Consider the following 17,563-nt stretch of genomic DNA (forward strand, 5'->3'; position numbering starts at 1 on the left):
CAAAATGCAAGTTTCAAGTGTTCTTTTAATTCAAGTTCTGAGAATAGTTGTTGAGTCCTGAATCTTCAAGTTTGACCACATTTTAATAAACAGAAAGATGCTGGAAGAGACTGAGAGATAATCAAGTCTAACCACTTCGTTTTTGAGTGAATATCCTTGTTTATGCAGGTTTGGCTATAGGCCAAATGGAATACCTCTCATTCCTCTGCTTTTAGAAAAGAAGTCCCAAAGTAATTTGACTAAAGTACAATAAGTCTATCTCTGTTCTATTTCAATACTGGACATTGCAGAATACATTTTTCAAGTTTTTTTGAATGCTGACACTTTGAGAAATTCCAGAGCAGCATAAAAAAATATAGGACAAGGAAGAGTGAGAAAGGCATAAGGATTAACCAGAAGGCCTTGCTTCATGGAGAGACAAGAATGTTCCCCCTGTTACTTGCTACATCAGCAGACAGGGTGTAGAACAGACACAATGCTCCAAAATGGACATAAAAGGAGAAATGGAGAGGGGCTTTTCTTTGTGTTTCTTCCATCCTCCACTGGTCAATGTTTGCCGATAAGAGAGTTCCAGTTTGCATCTGACAGCATGCATGGGGAGTGGAACACCCAAGCAGCAGCCAGAGATGAGCAAGGCGTCAAGGGCTCCAAAAATAGGTAAAACGGGAATCTGAAGCAGCACCTGAGAGGCGTCGATAATATATCCATAGTCCTTATCATCCTTCCTTCATCAGATTTGCTTGAGTATGATGTGGCACCAAGTTCCCTTTCTTGAATCTCTCATGCTCTCATTTTTAGATTTTAAACAGGCATGGGTGACAGAGGGCTTTCAGCATCAGAAACATCTGTGTAGAGCTGTCGTAACACAATCTGGGGCATACGGCGTAGATGACTTGGAGCATCCAGAGTACATATTCACCTTCCAGTCTTGTCGTCTAGTGTTGAGCCACAGCTCTGGACAATGGATTCCAGGACTGCATGACAACATAGAATTTGTAGGCTCATCCTGAACTTGAAAAAGACGTTTATCGAGGCTCTCATGCAGTTATTATCTAAAAACACATAAAACCCGGGGAGGTAAATACAGACAGGTTAAGAAGTGGTTTTAATTAATCAGTAAATTATTAGGCTAGCCATTAAGGAAGGAAGATATAGGATCCATTTGTATTTTCCCTGTGAGTTGTCCTAAATGAAGGATGTTCTCTGAACTGTAACTTAGTTTTGTTTTTTTTTTTTTTAATACAGTTCAAATGAGTAAATTTTAGAAATGTTTGAAAACATGAAGTCCTCATAATTGGGTCTTTCCCTGGATTTCTTTTAGTTTTCATCTATGGATTATGAAAATGAATTTGACTAAGTTTTATCTGTCTCTCCACTGTGTTCTAGAAGAGGAGTCACAAAGATTCCTTTATCCTTTACATTGGTCTGCTGACTTGCACAAATAAAATACTCTAAACCAGATGGAGCTCTTTGGGTAAAAAGTGCTGGGTGTGACTTTGACTTCCATTGGAAAAGGATTGTATCTTTGTGTGGTCACCTACTGTAATTTAAATTTGAGGAGAATCGCCTCAATTCTTTTCCTTTCGCCTAAGTCATGGTTTCCCATTAGTAAAAGTAAAGCGTATAGTGAGTAAAATTATATAGTCTTATGCCTTGAAGAGTCCTCAGGATATTTTCTCTACTTTTACTTCCAGTGCCCCTGAGCTTCTCAGCCTTTTTTCCCATCTAATGAAAAACGCAGAAAATGAAATCTTCTAAAGTCCATTGAATAAGGTTGGTAGAGAAGGCCGCTCACGGCCCAATGTTACAGAATCACAGCTCCGACCCACAGATCCAAGCCAGCTCTCCTGACACCTGAGGGAATCAGTGAATGGATACTTGTCATTCAAATTTCACAGCAAAAATGATTCAGAAACTGTGCTAAACAGGACCATGTGAATCATTTCACAAACATAGAATGATACATTTTAAGACTATCTCTAGAGTATTAATTCAATACTTTATTTAGCATCCACTGTCATGGATGTGCTGCAGGGGACCCTGTGCTCCTCTGCTCTGCTTCCCCTCAGGACCACACACTCATTTGCCCCAGATTCTTGGGAAGTTGGGTGTAGGCAGCTCACAGGGAGTCTGTCTCCAGGGAATTGCCCTCAGAAGAAGGGGCTGGATGCCTCACTCAGATTTTATCACTCTTTCCCTGGGGACAGCTCCAACCCAAAGTTTGTGCAGTAGAGGCTCAGAAGCCCACGATATGGGCCAACTCGGAAGCTCCGTCCTAGCTCCAGAGCTCGCTAAGGCATCAACCCAGGCCTCTGTGCAACTGCCAGGCAGTCCAACTTCTCTCTGCCCCCTCTTGCTTCCCAAATTCCCTTAGAGAACTATCGCCCCAACAAACCTTCTGCCAGCAGATCTTTGCTTCGATGTGTTTCCTGAGGAATGAACCTAAGATGAAAACAAAGCTAAATAAGGTGTATGGTCTACCCTCAAGGAGCTTACAATCCAGAAGAAGGAAAACATGGAAATAAGTCAACATTATCATCATGAAGGATGCCGTGATATACGTATAAATGGAATATAGCAAAGTGCAAAAGAGACAACCGGAAGGGGGGTCCTCAGGGGGCATCTGGGCTGCAGATCACATTATCCCGTGGGTTGTCATTTTCACAGTGCAGAGATGACATCGCATGCTAAATAAATGTTTATCGAGTTAATAAAGTTGGGATAGTCTTAAAAACTATAATTCTATAATTTATCGTTTAAATCACTTCATTACTTCAAAGGAAAGGTTGACAATATAGTAGATGTTGGTGGTGTGTCCTAAATGGTAAGTTTAGGACTTCAATAGACAAAGAGTGATAAAAGCACATTTCATGCAGAGAGAATACCATCTTCGAAACCTCAGATTGGTGCACAAGTAGTTTGTTAGAGCTGGTATAGACAGTAAGGACTAGATGGGAAATGTTGACATATGACCTCAAGTTACAAGCCAACAGGTATTTTTCAATTTTTTTCCCCTCACAAATTTCTAAATGTATATATTGTATGAGTTATGATATTAGTTACAGTAATTGTTTGCTACAGTAATATGGAGATCTCAAAATAAACTGGCTTGCGTGAGACTGAAATATTTCCCATTTTCAGTTCAGAGTCAGCAGTACAAATTGGCAGAATGTCTAACTTTCACAGAAAACTTCCTTCGGTTTTGAGCTCTTCCTCCCCCTAATATACTGGAATCTGGGCACAACCACATCTGTGATCTAGCACCAGAGGAAATGGAGGAAGAATAAAAATTTAAAGATTCTTTCAGGTTACACCTAAAGTGGCAGACAGTCAGGTCCATTCATATGCCATTGGCTTGAACCCAGAGCTGTAGGGAGGCCCGGAACTGGATGACCAGAACCTGGAGCTGTAGGGAGGCCAGGAGCTGGATGACCAAGAGCCTATCTTACTTAGCAAAGAGGAGAGAGGGAACACTGATGGGAGAGGTCTGAGACCATTCTGAACATTCAGTGTGTTCTGTCCTATCTGCCATTGTTTAAAGACTTGGAAATTTCAAACCATAAGCAAGACTTCTGGCCTCTGTTGTGGAATTGGGCCTGCATTTTTATCTGACATAAGTCAGTCAGTTCTGCTAGATGATATCAACATCAGGGTACACAATTCTTGGTTCAACACAGACAGTTACAAAGATAGAAGTCCCTAAGTAAAGAAAACTTTTGTATACTTAAAGGCAATGTATACATCTTTTGAAAGAATAAAATATGAAATCTATTTATAAATCATGCTGTAATTAAAATTGTGATAAATAGGGAAAATATCTCTAATAAAATTTAATGAATTTTAAAAAGACTAGAATACCAAATAAGCATTTTACAGTGTACTGTGTATTAAGTAAAAATAACAGGAAGTAAAAAATGAGGTGAAAATACATATTTTTGACTGATGGAGTCTTTATAATAATCAAAGAAATAATGTATTCTGGGTTCAGTTTGTTGAGAGACCCACTCCTGTTATTCGCTTAGGTAATGGAGCTCATGTTTTGTAATATCGAGACCTATATTGAGCTCTGTGCCAACAGCACGGATCCTGCTGGGATTCTCTCTCCCTCTCTCTCTGCTCCTCCCCTGCTCACACTATCTCCCTCTCTCTCTCTCTCTTGCTCTCTCTCTCAAAATAAATGCATTAACATTTAAAAAACAAAATTATGTAGAACCATATTAAACATTTACAAATATACATTAAATTAGAAATGTCATTGAAGCTATGGCTAAATTTTTACTGGACACGTTGGTGAAACATTTAAACCATCTATGTCACTTGCTCTTATAAATGATGACAATATAAATTTTAAAAAATGATGGTCACACATACTCCACATAACACAGAAGATATGGATTGGCATTTTTATTCACAGAAGCATGGGCCATAATCTGGCAACAAATTCACTGTAGTTTTTTTTTGTTTTTTGGTTTTTTTTTTTGTTTTATTTGCAAAAATACAGGACAGGAATCCCAACATAACTGACAGCTTCAGGGGTATTGTTTTCAAGAGGACTCCTTACAATACTTAAAGATACATTGTTCAAGAAACCCAAGCATCAGACCTTTTATGAAGGATGAGGCCATGTACACTAAAGTAGGAACCACCCTGGATTTGATAAGTCTTACTCAACATTGGACCAGTATCTTGTAACATCCCTTGAGCAAAACTCTCAACTCCCCCTGGGAACCTGATGCGCCATGGAGGATCCAAGGCCTGTGCCTCAATAGGTTTTAATAGCTTATTCCCAGCCCTGCAAACCCAAATGCAGTTCACCACCTATGAATCATTTTTGCAATAAGCATCATTGCTTAGTAACAGAACTTATATGCCACAGTTAAACCATTAGGTTTCCAGGGAAACGGTGCTAGTGGAGGTAAGTCTGAGGTCATTCTTTCCACAGGAAAAGAATATAGACTTGTTGTTAGCCCTTCTTCTCAAACACTTTATCTATCTATCATCTATCTATTCGTATTAGTTTGATGAGGCTTGTGATGTTAAAAGTACTTTAGACAGGGTACCTAATACAGTCAGGGCAACATGAAGCATCTGACAACTTTGATGAGAAGAATCTTGAAAATATGAGGACACACTGGTCAATATTCAGGGCTTGGATAAATAGTCCTCCTGTGCCTTATTATTTCCTGCTACTTGTGCAGATCATTATCACCAGCTTTTTAATGTTAATTGTTCTTGGTAGATAGTAATCATTATGCTACTTAAGGTTAGGATCAGAGTACATACGATTCTCTCTAGTTGATAGTAAAACCAAACTATTTCATTGTCTACTTATTCTTACTCCTGTAATTTTGTGTCTTTTTTTCTTTTTCTAAAAAAATTTTAATGTTTATTTATTTGAGAGAGACAGAGAGAGACAGAGAGAGACAGCAAGTGGGGAAGAGGCAGAGAGAGAGGGAGACACAGAATCTGAAGCAGGCTCCAGGCTCCTAGCTGTCAGCACAGAGCCCGACGGGGGGCTCAAACTCATGAGACATGAGATTATGATCTGAGCTGAAGTTAGTTGCTCAACCAACTGAGCCACCCAAGCACCCCTGTAATTTTGTTTCTTGTGTGTGGGTGCGTGTGTGAGTGTTTATGTATGTGTGTAAATGTATGCATAGTTTTATGTGCTTGGCAAATGAAGATAACATTTAATAAAATAAGATAACTAATAAAATAATAAAATTCAGGAGTTTCTCGACTACAGTTTTAGCTCTTTTTAATGTTTATTTTTTATTTTTGAGAGAGAAAGCATGAGCAGGGGAGGGTTAGAGACAGAGGGGGGCAGAAGATCTGAAGTGGGCTCTGTGCTGAGAGCAGAAAGCCCAATGCAGGACTCAAATTTCTGAACCATGAGATCACGACCTGAGCTGACATCAGACGCTCAACCAACTGAGCCACCCAGGCACCCCCAATTTATTTATTTTTTTTAACTTAGAAGATGACTTCTGGAAAAATGGTATCCTTACTTCAGTTGATTCCTTGGGATCAATTTTCAGGAGAGTTGATTTAGGCTAGAGAAATAGAAATAGAATTAGAAAGAAATAGAAATAGAAAAACAAATCTCTATATTTAAATGCATAGATGACTGATAGATGGATAGTATCTTAGTCTGTTTGGGGAGCTATAATAAAACAGCACCAATTGGATGGCTTAAACAATGGAAATTTATGAAGTTCTGAAGACTGAGAAATCCAAGATCAAGGTGCTAGCTTCTTTTGTATGTGGTTTACAGATGGAGGCCTTCTTGCTGTGTCCTCACAGGATGGAGAGAGGAAGAGTAAACAGGTTTGCTCATGTTTCTTCTTGTAAGGTCACTAATCCCCTCATGAAGACTCCACCCTTATAATCTAATTACCTACCAGAGCCCGATCTCCAAATACCATCATGTTGAGGATTAGGGTTTCAACTTCTGAATTCTGGGGGAAGGGCACAAACATTCAGTCCATAGCAGATATGGATGATAGATAGATAGATAGATAGATAGATAGATAGATAGATAGATAATAGATAAATAATAGATAGAGAAAAACTCTAAAGAAAAATAATGACAACTCCAAAATTATATGCCTACCCTTATCCATTTTCTGAACTGCAGACATATATATAACTCAGCAAACCATAAGAGACTTAAATATAGAGACCAGACTAAGGGTTACTGTAGGGGTGTTGGGTGGGGGGATGAGAATTAAGGAGAGCACTTCTTGGGATGGGCACTGGGTGTTACATGTAAGTGATGAATCAGTGAATTCTACTCCTGAAACCATTATTACACTGTATGTTAACAAACTTGGATTTAAATTTAAAAAGTCATTATAAAAAAATAACTCAGCATCTAAACTTAGATGTTTAAAATACATTCTAACATAACAGGTTCAATAGTGAACTCTAGATAATTTTTCTACTTTTAAACTGCACCAATCCTTATCTAGAGTTTTTCCATACTGTTTAATGGAAACTTCATCTTACAAATTGCTCAGGTAATAAAGTTTTCTTTAACACCCCCTTTTCTTTCCAATCTTATAGAAAATAGGTTAGTTTTCTCTTCAAAATATATTCAGATATAGGGTGCCTAGGTGGCTCAGTTAGTTAAGCATCTGACTCTTGATTTCGGCTCAGGTCATGATCCTGGGGTCATGGGGTCAAGCCCTGCATACGAGTCTGCACTGAGCATGGAACCTGTTTAAGATTCTCTCTCTCTCTCTCTCTCTCTCTCTCTCTCTCTCTCTCTCTCTCTGCCCCTCTCTCCCATGCGCGTGCTCTCTCTCTCTAGTTAATATATTATAATATATATATTAAGTTAATATATTATATACTATATATACTACCGCAATGAATCCCATTTCACACAGAGCAAATGGCTCAGTTGGTAAAGATCTGTAAGACTTCACATGATCATTTCCCTATTTGTCTCTCTGGACACATTTTGTATGATATATACAACAATAGAGCAGAATGAGGGATTCAGAAGTAAATCCATACACTTAAGGTTCATTTATTTTCTGCAAATATGCCAAAACCATTGACTGGGGAAAGAGAAGTCTTTTCAACAAAGAATGCTGGGAAACTCACTGAATATCACATGCAAAAGAAAAGAGTTGGAGCCTTACCTCATACCATATACAAAAGTTAACTAAAACTACATCAAGATATAATGTAAGAGCTAAATGTGTAAAGAGAAAACACAGGCATATGTATCTGTGAGTTTGGATGAGACAATAGTTTCATAAGTATGCCACTAAGTATAAAAAAAATTTAAAAAATTGGCATTTATTAAAATTAAACACTTATGTGCTTTGACACTATCAGGAAAGTGAAATGACAACCCACAGAATGGGAGAAAATATTTTCAAATTATGTATTTGATAAGGTCTATTATTTATTTATTTATTTTTAATTTGTTTAATGTTAATTTATTTTTGAAGGAGAGACAGCATAAGCAGGGAAGGGACAGAGAGAGAGGGAGACACAGGATCTGAAACAGGCTCCAGGCTCTGAGCTGTCTGCCAGCACAGAGCCCGACGTGGGGCTTGAATCAACAAGCTGTGTATCATGACCTGAGCCAAAGTTGGACACTTAACCAACTGAGCAATGCAGACTCCCTGATAAGGTCTAATATTGATGACACACAAATAACTCATAATTAAAAAAGAAAAAAGAAAATATCCCAATTAAAAATGAGCACTTAACTATGCATATAGATATTTCTTTTTTTTAATGTTTATTTATTTATTTTGAGAAAGAGAGCAAGTGTGGGAGGGACAGAGAGAAAGGGAAGGAGAGAATCCCAAGCAGACTCCGCGCTGGCAGCGTAGAGCCCAACTTGGGTTTGATCTCATGAATCATGAGATCATGACCCGAGCTGAAATCAAGAGTTGGACACTTAACCAACAGAGCCACCCAAGCGCCCCTGATATTTCTTTAAAGAAGATAAACAAATGGCCAATAAACATATGGAAAGATGCTAGACATCATTAACTATTAGAGGAATGCAAAAATAAAACAATGAGATACAACAACTCACTAAGGTGGTTATAAACAAAAAGATAATAAATGTTGCAGAGAATGGGAAGACATTGAAACACTCAGACATTGCTGGTGGGAAAATAACAATGATGTAGTCAATTTAGAAAACAATTTGACAGTCCCCGAAAAGTTAAACATAGAATTATCATATGAACCAACATTTTCATTCCCAAGTATATCATCAAGAGAATTAAAGACATATGCCAAAAATATATCTACACAAAAATTTTACACAGATATTTATATCAGCACTATTTATAGTAGCCAAAATTGCAAACCACCCAACTGTCCATCAAGTGATGACTGAAAAACCTAACAATGGTATATCCATTCAATGGAATGTTATTCAGCCATGAAAGAGAATGAAATACTGATACATACTTCAATATGGATAAACTCCGAAAGCATTACACAAGTGAAAGAAAGCAGATACAAAAGGCCACATGTTTCATGATTCCATTTATATGAAATTCCCAAGATAGACAAGTCTATAGAGACAGAAAATGGATTAGAAATTTCCAAGGGGTGAGGGGTAATGGAGTGTGACTGCTAATAGATATGTCGTTCCTTCCTGGGGTGATAAACTGTTGTAGAATTAGAAGATAAGATGGTTACATGCATTTGTAAGTATATATAACTAATGATTGCATGCTTTACAGGAGTGAATTTTATGATGTATGAATTGTATGTCAATTTTAAAAACACAACACAATGGTTTGGCTAATAGTCAATAAGTCTTAAGCAAATTAAGAGGAATCAGAATCATTACTAGGAGTAAAAATACAGCCAAACAAAAAAATATCACAATCAGAAGTTCTGGGCATCGGGTCCTTTTCCACTGTTCTAGTCAGAAGTTGTATGCTTCATGTAACCATCACCTTCCTTAGCTCTTAGGTAACAAATACAACTTCACATAGTCATCTCCTTCTGGAGACATTTATTGAGTCTTATTTTAAGATCCCTAGTGGGAGTAGACTCTCTCTTGTCCTCAGACAACATATCAATGTCTTTGCCTTCAATTTTTTGGTGTAAATGTATTTTTTTATTTATTTTTAAAATTTGAATTCCAGTGTAATTAACATATAGTGCTATATTAATTTCAGATGTACAATATAGTGATTCAACAATTCTATATATTGCTCAGTGCTCATCAAGATAAGTGTGCTCTTAATCCCCTTTCACTTATTTTACCCATTTTCCCTCCTACCTCCCTTCTGGTAACCATCTGTTTGTGTTCTCAATAGTTAAGAGTCTGTTTTTTGGCTTGTCTCTTTTTTTTTTTCCCTTTGCTCCTTTGTTTGGTTTCTTAAATTCCACATATAAGTAAAATCATATGGTATTTGTCTTTCTCTGACTGGCTTATTTCACTTATATTTATACTCTCTAGATCCATCTATGTCATTGCAAATAAGATTTCATTCCTTTTTATGGCTGAATAATATTTTATTTTATATATATGATTATAGAGAGCATAAGCACTACTATTTTATATATACATATATAAAATTTCCATTAATCAGTTGATGGACACTTGGGCTGCTTCCTTACTTTGCCTATTGTAAATAATGCTGCATTGAGCATAAGGCTGCATATATCCTTTTGAATTCATGCTTTTGCATTCTTTGGATAAATATCCAGTAGTGAAATTCAATTATTGGATCATAGGGTAGTTGTATTTAAAAAAAAATTAATGTTTATTTATTTTTTGAGAGATAGAGACAGAGTGTGAGCAGACTCCAGGCTCTGAGCTCTCAGCACAGAGCCCTGAGCTGTCAGCACAAAGCCCGATGCGGGGCTTGAACCCACAAACTGTGAGATCATGACCTGAGCTGAAGTCGGACGCTTAACCAACTGAGCCACCTGGGTGCCCTGGGTAGTTCTATTTTTAATTCTTCGAGGAAACTCCACACTGTCTTCCACAGTGGCTGCACCAATTTGCCTTTCTACCTAAGCACATGAAGTTTCCTTTTTTTCCACATCCTTGTCAATACTTGTTTCTTGTGTTCTTGACTTTAGTCATTCTGAAAGGTGGAAAGTGATATCTCATTGTGGTTTTGATTTGCACTTCCCCAAAGATGAGTGATGTTGAGCCTCCTTTCATGTATCTGTTGACCATCTTTATGTCTTCTTTGCAGAGATGTCTATTCATGCCTTCTGCCCATTTTTTAATTGATTATTCATATCTGGAGTGTTGAGTTATAGAAGTTGTTTATATATTTTGGGCACTAACCCTTTATCGAATATGTCATTTGCAAATATTTTCTCCCATTCAGTAGGGTACTTTTAAGTTTTATTGGTTATTTCCTTTTCTGTGCAGAATCTTTTTATATTGATGTAGTTTATTTCTGCTTTTATTTCTATTGCCTCAGGAGACATATCTAGAAAGATGTTGTTACGGCCGATGTCAGAGAAATTACTGTCTGTGCTCTCTCCTAGGATTTTTATGGTTTCAGGCCTCACATTTACATTCTTAATCCATTTCAAGTTTATTTTTTGTGTATGGTGAAAGAAAGTGGTCCCATTTCACTCTTTTGCATGTAGTTGTCCAGTTTACCCAACACCATTTGTTGAAGAGACTATCTTATTTCCATTGCACATTCTTGCCTTCTTTCTTGAGGATTAATTGGCCATATAATCATGGGTTTATTTCTGGGTCTTTCTATTCTGTTCTGTTGATCTATGTGTCTGTTTGTGCTTTGGCCTTCATTTTGAAATGTAATGAATTGATTCCAGGATTCACTTTGTAATTTAGCTACCCTATCTGTTGTCAGAACTTGTCAGTATACTTTCCAGGACATTTTCAATGAAGACTTTCTGTGGTATATTTTTCAGAAGATTAGTTTTCAAGACAAATGGGGACATGGTGAATATAGGTGCTAAAGAAAGGAACTTTATGTCTGTAGATGATAACTGGAATATTGATTTTAAAAAATACATAGCTAGTTTTAAGAGTCAAGACAGAATCATTGATGAGTGCTATTGTTAGACTATAGACTATAAGTCTTCCATTTTTATTTTATAGCGTTTAGTGTATGAAATTTGGAAACAATTAACATATAATGACTGTTAACATTAAGGTCAAAACTCCTGACCAGAGGAAGATTTTCAAGTTTCTCTGAGAGCTTGGTCAATTTAAATTCATAGTATTGTTTGTACGGTGTACTTTTCCTGAAAATGTGGAAGATGGAGGCAATAAAGTTTTTGATCAAGTGCTGATGTTTTTCAAAATTCCTTTATGATGATTCCAATGAAGTGAGAACTTGTATTAAGTATTAAGGAAAATATAGTCCAACAGTTTCTTTGCCATGGTGACTGCAATGGCCTTTTAATATTCAAGGTTTTCAAAACATTCAGAGAGTTTTAAGATAATCATAAGTACATATTCATAACATTGTGATTGAGCAACTGGATAATTCTACCTCCAGAAACTCAGATGTCCTTCGGATCTGCCTCAGAACTATGTCCCGTCTTTATGGCTCTGCTTAGACTATTATTGCAGCGGGTGAGACATGAACTAGCCGCATCCCCAGCTACGGAGGTGAAATTCCGTAGTTATGTAATGTCCAGGTTATGCAATGATTATTCAGAACTGCAACAATCTTACCTCTGCCAATAACATCTAGTTGATGTACCTTTTTCAGGCACAATCCTGTCTTGCCAACCACATGGCCAGGAAAGTGGCCAGACTTCCTGATATTAGCCATTGTTTCTTTTCCAAGACTGGGGCCACGTTATTCATGTTTGAATTACCTTGTGTATGTAGATAACACTTTCTAATATTTTCATGATCTCAAATAACCTCTATGCATGAGAGTAAAAATGCTGTTTGTTTTTCGTAACAAACTTCCAGTACATTTTCTATGGATTCTTCAGTGTTGCTTTTGCTGTATACAACATTTAATATAAATAATTCCATTGAGAGCATAAGCACTACTAAATATATTATATTGAGTCTCCAGTTTTATAGGCTAACAATGGTGTCTTAAAATTACTTAACTGAGTTTTGAAAAATGCTTAGTTGATTATCAGCAATACAGTTGGATTAATATTAGAACTCCTCAATTCATTGATGTGGCTAGGACCATATCTGCAGGAACATTTACCATTATTTAAGCTATTTTGTGTGCATAAACAAGGAAGTTAAGCCGTATCTCCTGAATCCGGAGAAACATTTATATAGGATATGAGTTCCTAATGGTCACCATGTTGTAGGGTTAAAATTCCTAATGCACATTCTAATTTTATGAACAAATAATACATACATATGTAAGTATATATACATATACATATGTAATTTCAGTAGACAGATTTTTGAGGACATATAGAATTAAGACTGAAGAATGGCTGGCTGATTTAGCTTCAGCAGTCCACAATAAGTTTTTGTTTTGTTTTGCTTTTACCCTCTGGTAGTTATGTAAGGAGGTTATATTATGCTGAGAATATCAGGGATTTGAAAATATCAGGGATTTTTATCGCCTGTAATATTCAGTAGATCTCAGAAAACTTCAATTTTCTCATGATGTTGATTTTGGATATTGCTTGAGACCTTATTACTGTTTTGTGGCTAGAACGTGCCCTTCAGAAAAGAGATCAGGACCTACATAGTATACATGACAAAATTCTAATTTTTTTTTTCTTTTTGACTGAAGAACTTGATGCAGCCAAAGTTTTCTTTTCAAGGTAGATTGAGTCTTTGGGGGATATTCTGCAAACAGATATAGACAAGAAATCACCTATAAATTGAGGGAGGGCTGAAAGTCTTGGAAATGTTATGTTCTTCGTATCATTAAGTACTGAAGGAAATACGAATGGATTTGTAGACTCCCTAAGGTAGTGCCATGTCAGTGTATTTTTGGTCATTCCAATGAAAGAAGTTAGGTTATAAAGCAGAAAATATGGGACGCCAGGGTGACTCAGTCAGGTAAGCGTCCGACTTCAGCTCAGGACATGATCTCATGTTTTGTGGGTTCAAGTTTTGCCTTGGGCCCTGTGCTGACAGCTCAGAGCCTGGAGCCTGTTTCGGATTCTGCGTCTCCCTCTCTCTCTGCCTCTCCCCTGCTCATTTATTTATTAAATAACATTTATTTATTCAAATGAATGAATAATAAATAAATAAATAATGTTTAAAAAGGGAAAATAAACATAAAAGCACAGCCCTAAACACTGTAAAGTCCTAGGTGTGTGTAACCCTACTGGAAGCAGTGTACCTGGACCCCATGAAGGGTATTCTAAATTCCATTGTATTGTTCTTTCATTGGGATGCTATTCTTGCTGTCCTCAACAACCAAATGTGGGTAATAATTAGAAAAAACTGAGAATTGGGGCTTATAATGAGAGAAGTAAGGTAAAGTGCATGACAGCCTTATTTATATGATTAGGGAATCGGACAAATGAGAAGCAAAGAGAATTGAAACCAAAAAGTCTGGGCCCTGGGTCCTTTCCTCAATGTGGGGACCACCATCTCTGTGATGAGTTGAAGGCACTGACTGAGGGAAGAAAAACTGCCTGGAATGTCCCTCTTTATCATGGCATAAATCTAATCTCTGTTAACCTCACTACCTTACGTGCTGGGAGCATGCCCTTGAGCGTTTGGCAGCCTGCACAAACGTACCCACACAGACCCCATGCCACAGTGCTCTGCTTTCTTTACTGCATCATGGGATGGCTGTAGGCTAGTGCTTTATGCTGAAGTCGGTCTCTCCCTTGCAAGATTGCTGCAACAATGTTATCACTGATTCTGAGGTCTGATGATGAGAATAGCTGACTCTTTCACTCTTTTTTGCTTTTTCATATTCTAGGAGCCACTACCCAAAGAGAGGATCTGCTGCTATCATGGTATGCTCTTTCAGAACGTAGCACATGAAAGCAAGGAGTGAGGTACCCTGTGGTGCTTGAGTGTCTGTGAACTCTTTCTTAAAGCAAGTCCTGATAAGAGGGAGGATACCCAAGGGAGAAGGAATCAGGTGAGGAGGAGAGATCAATGGTATAACATTTTTTCCTTCCCCCAGTACACCCAACCAGTAAGACTTGACTCACCCTTTCTCAGGAACCGATATAGAAAGAGGATCTCATTGATCGTTTTACTTGGCTTCTGAATCAGTCAACTGAGGTTTACTGCTGTTAAAAAAAAAAACAAACAAAACACGACATTGAATGGATTTATGAAACAGAGGTTTCTGTCTTGTTTGCGTAAAGGTCCAACAGTGGCGAGGGAGAAGAGGCTCTCTCTGCTCAGCACAGACATCTGGTGACTCAGACTTACTCTATGTGTCAGCGCTCAGAGAAAAGGCCTCAGGGAGGAGACAGGGTTGGAGACTTGCATGAAGGGCTTTACTTGGGAGGTAATTCCGAGGCCACACTCGCTGTGTGTCTCCAGCACAGTCATAGTGAGCTGCAAGGATGCTGGGAAAAGTGCACTGGCCTCAGGTAAATAGGGCATATGTTTTAATTCCAAAAAAACCTCTTACCGTCAATGAGCAGTATTTTAAAATACTTTCAAAAGCTGTCTTTGAAATCAGTTTAAAAAAAAAAGCCCAAGAACTATATCTTTTGGAGGTTACATATAATTTTTGTAATAGAGTTAAACATTTAATAATGTAAATATCATGTGGTAGATATATTGAGGAACCAGAACATAAAGTTATATTCTGAAAAGAATATTTGAACCAGATTTTAAAATAACCTTGATGTTAAGGATGCTGTATGATTAAGTCTGGTTGGAAGTTCTTCATGATAGGGGCTTATGGGTGGCTCGGTCAGTTGAGTGTCCGACTTCGGCTCAGGTCATGATCTCATGGTTTGTGAGTTCGAGCTCCGCATCGGGCTCTGTGCTGACAGCTCTGAGCCTGGAGCCTGCTTCGGATTCCGTGTCTACCTCTCCCTCTTCCCCACCCCCGCTCTCTCTCTCTCTCTCTGTCTCTCAGAAATGAATAAACATTAAAAATTTTTTTAGAAAGTTCTTCATGATATCAAGCAAAATAAAAAGTGCTAAAAATATTGTAGGAAGAAAGACAAGTCAAATTCACAGTGAAAATCGTCCCATGTTTAGGATTTTACCTGAAAATGATGCATACATCTGATTTAAGTGGCTTAGCAGTGCCACATGCATTCTCTCCAAAATTCTAATTAAAATTCTTCTAAAGATGCAGGGAGCAAGAGACAAAAATTCCAAAGTACAGAAAGTAAAGACTGGCAGAACATCTACTGCCAGAATCTTGGAAGACTTGACAGTAATTATAAGGTAAACGGATCCGGATGGAGAATAATCTTCTCAGACTTGAGCACATAGCACACTTTGAGTCGGCTTCATGAAACCAAACCACCTGAAGCAGGCAGGAGGATGATGAGTGCCTCCTTCCCCATGTGCTATCAAGTTTAAATACACAGGAGGAGCCCCCACAGTTCCTCACCTGTGGGAATATTTTTTCAGTCCAGGCAAAGAATAAGGGGCCCATAAAATAACTAAGTGGAGAGTCAGGCTAACTGGTGATTGGTTCTGGGAGTGTAATCTCATGAGGAAAGGCAAGCACGTGCCTTCAGGAAAAACCCTGGGAGCAGTGCATGCTAGGAAATTATGGTTCTTTATTTACTGTATCTACCCAGAGGACTGGGATGTTACGCAGCAGGAAATGAGGCTCAGTGCAGGTAAGAGTGCCAGAAGTTCCATTGGAACAGGATTTTCTTACTCACTGCTTCAGCTGGGTGCCTTGAACAGTGGCTGGTACAGAGTAGTTATTGAATATAATGATACGGAGAATTGACTGGAAATGTGGTCTTCAACTCCATTCCACTCTAAATCTTAGTGTAAATCTAAAGGATGCAGACGACGGGGCGCCTGGGTGGCGCAGTCGGTTAAGCGTCTGACTTCAGCCAGGTCACGATCTCGCGGTCTGGGAGTTCGAGCCCCGCGTCGGGCTCTGGGCTGATGGCTCAGAGCCTGGAGCCTGTTTCAGATTCTGTGTCTCCCTCTCTCTCTGCCCCTCCCCCGTTCACGCTCTGTCTCTCTCTGTCCCAAAAATAAATAAAAACATTGAAAAAAAAATAAAAAAAAAAATAAAGGATACAGACGAAAAAAATATAATCATTATCATTATTACTATTATTATTAGCATCATAATTTATTACAATTACATCTAATATTCAGAGAGCTCTGTACTTAACTGCCAGACACTCTGCTAACATGATTTTATTTGATGTTATTCATATGACAACCCTGGGAAACAGACAATAGTATTATCCTCATTTGAAACAAACCTGCCAGAGGTTACTGAAAGTAGCAAATCTAGGATTTGAACCCAGGCATTGGTTCCAGAATCTAAGCTTTTAACCGAACTCAAAACAAAAAAGTCATATGGTGGCAGAAACCACTCTTGGAATATTTTTCTCGTTACGTATAGTGTGATGGAACCCCCAGGTATTGTTTTGGCATATGGCACCTAGAAATAAAGACAAACATTACTGGCTCTGTTAAAAGGGGGTGCAGTCAGAGAAAGATGTTCACTCTGATGTAATGAAATGGAGGTGATATGTACAAGACTAGAGACATTCAGAGAAGAGACTGCAGAGAATATTCTCCTTTGCTCCTTCCTTCTTCCCAGTGGTGATTCTACAGTTGCTGCCTCGGCTGCAGGCTTGTCCATGGTTAACAGTTCTCTTCGCATTCTGGGAGCCACCTAGAGGTAAGGCCAAATGAATGTATCGTCTTTCTACCCCAAACTGTTGTTTTAGAAAGCTGTGATGTAGCTTCTTCAAGGAAAGAAAAGTGGAATAAGAGTTCAGGATCTAGTATGCATGAAATTAGCTTTTAGGCTTAAAGTCTACGTCTAGACAAAAATGTTCGGCTGCAGTTTCTTGGACACAGGAACCAAGCAAACAAATCAAAACCCTTCACAAAGAGTTGAAATGAGTGAAAAGTCATGAGCCTAGCCTACAAAAATTTGTGAAAATTCATTCTTTAAAATCAACTTAGGGGGCTCCCAAACCCGCAGGTCACAAAAAC

At 38.1% G+C, this 17,563-nt stretch overlaps 1 long non-coding RNA gene across 1 annotated transcript; it reads right to left on the reverse strand.

Moving 5' to 3' along the window:
- Nucleotides 1-914: 914 nt before the first annotated feature.
- On the reverse strand, nucleotides 915-15,426 carry LOC109492971. Its single transcript, XR_002146989.2, has 3 exons — nucleotides 14,602-15,426; nucleotides 2,396-2,442; nucleotides 915-1,052 (listed from the first exon to the last, which is right to left on the reverse strand). It is a non-coding gene; the product is annotated as an uncharacterized LOC109492971 (long non-coding RNA).
- Between the last annotated feature and the right edge of the window lie 2,137 nt (nucleotides 15,427-17,563).

This window comes from Felis catus, chromosome D2, assembly GCF_018350175.1.
Source record: "Felis catus isolate Fca126 chromosome D2, F.catus_Fca126_mat1.0, whole genome shotgun sequence".
NCBI classification, from domain to species: Eukaryota; Metazoa; Chordata; class Mammalia; order Carnivora; family Felidae; genus Felis; species Felis catus.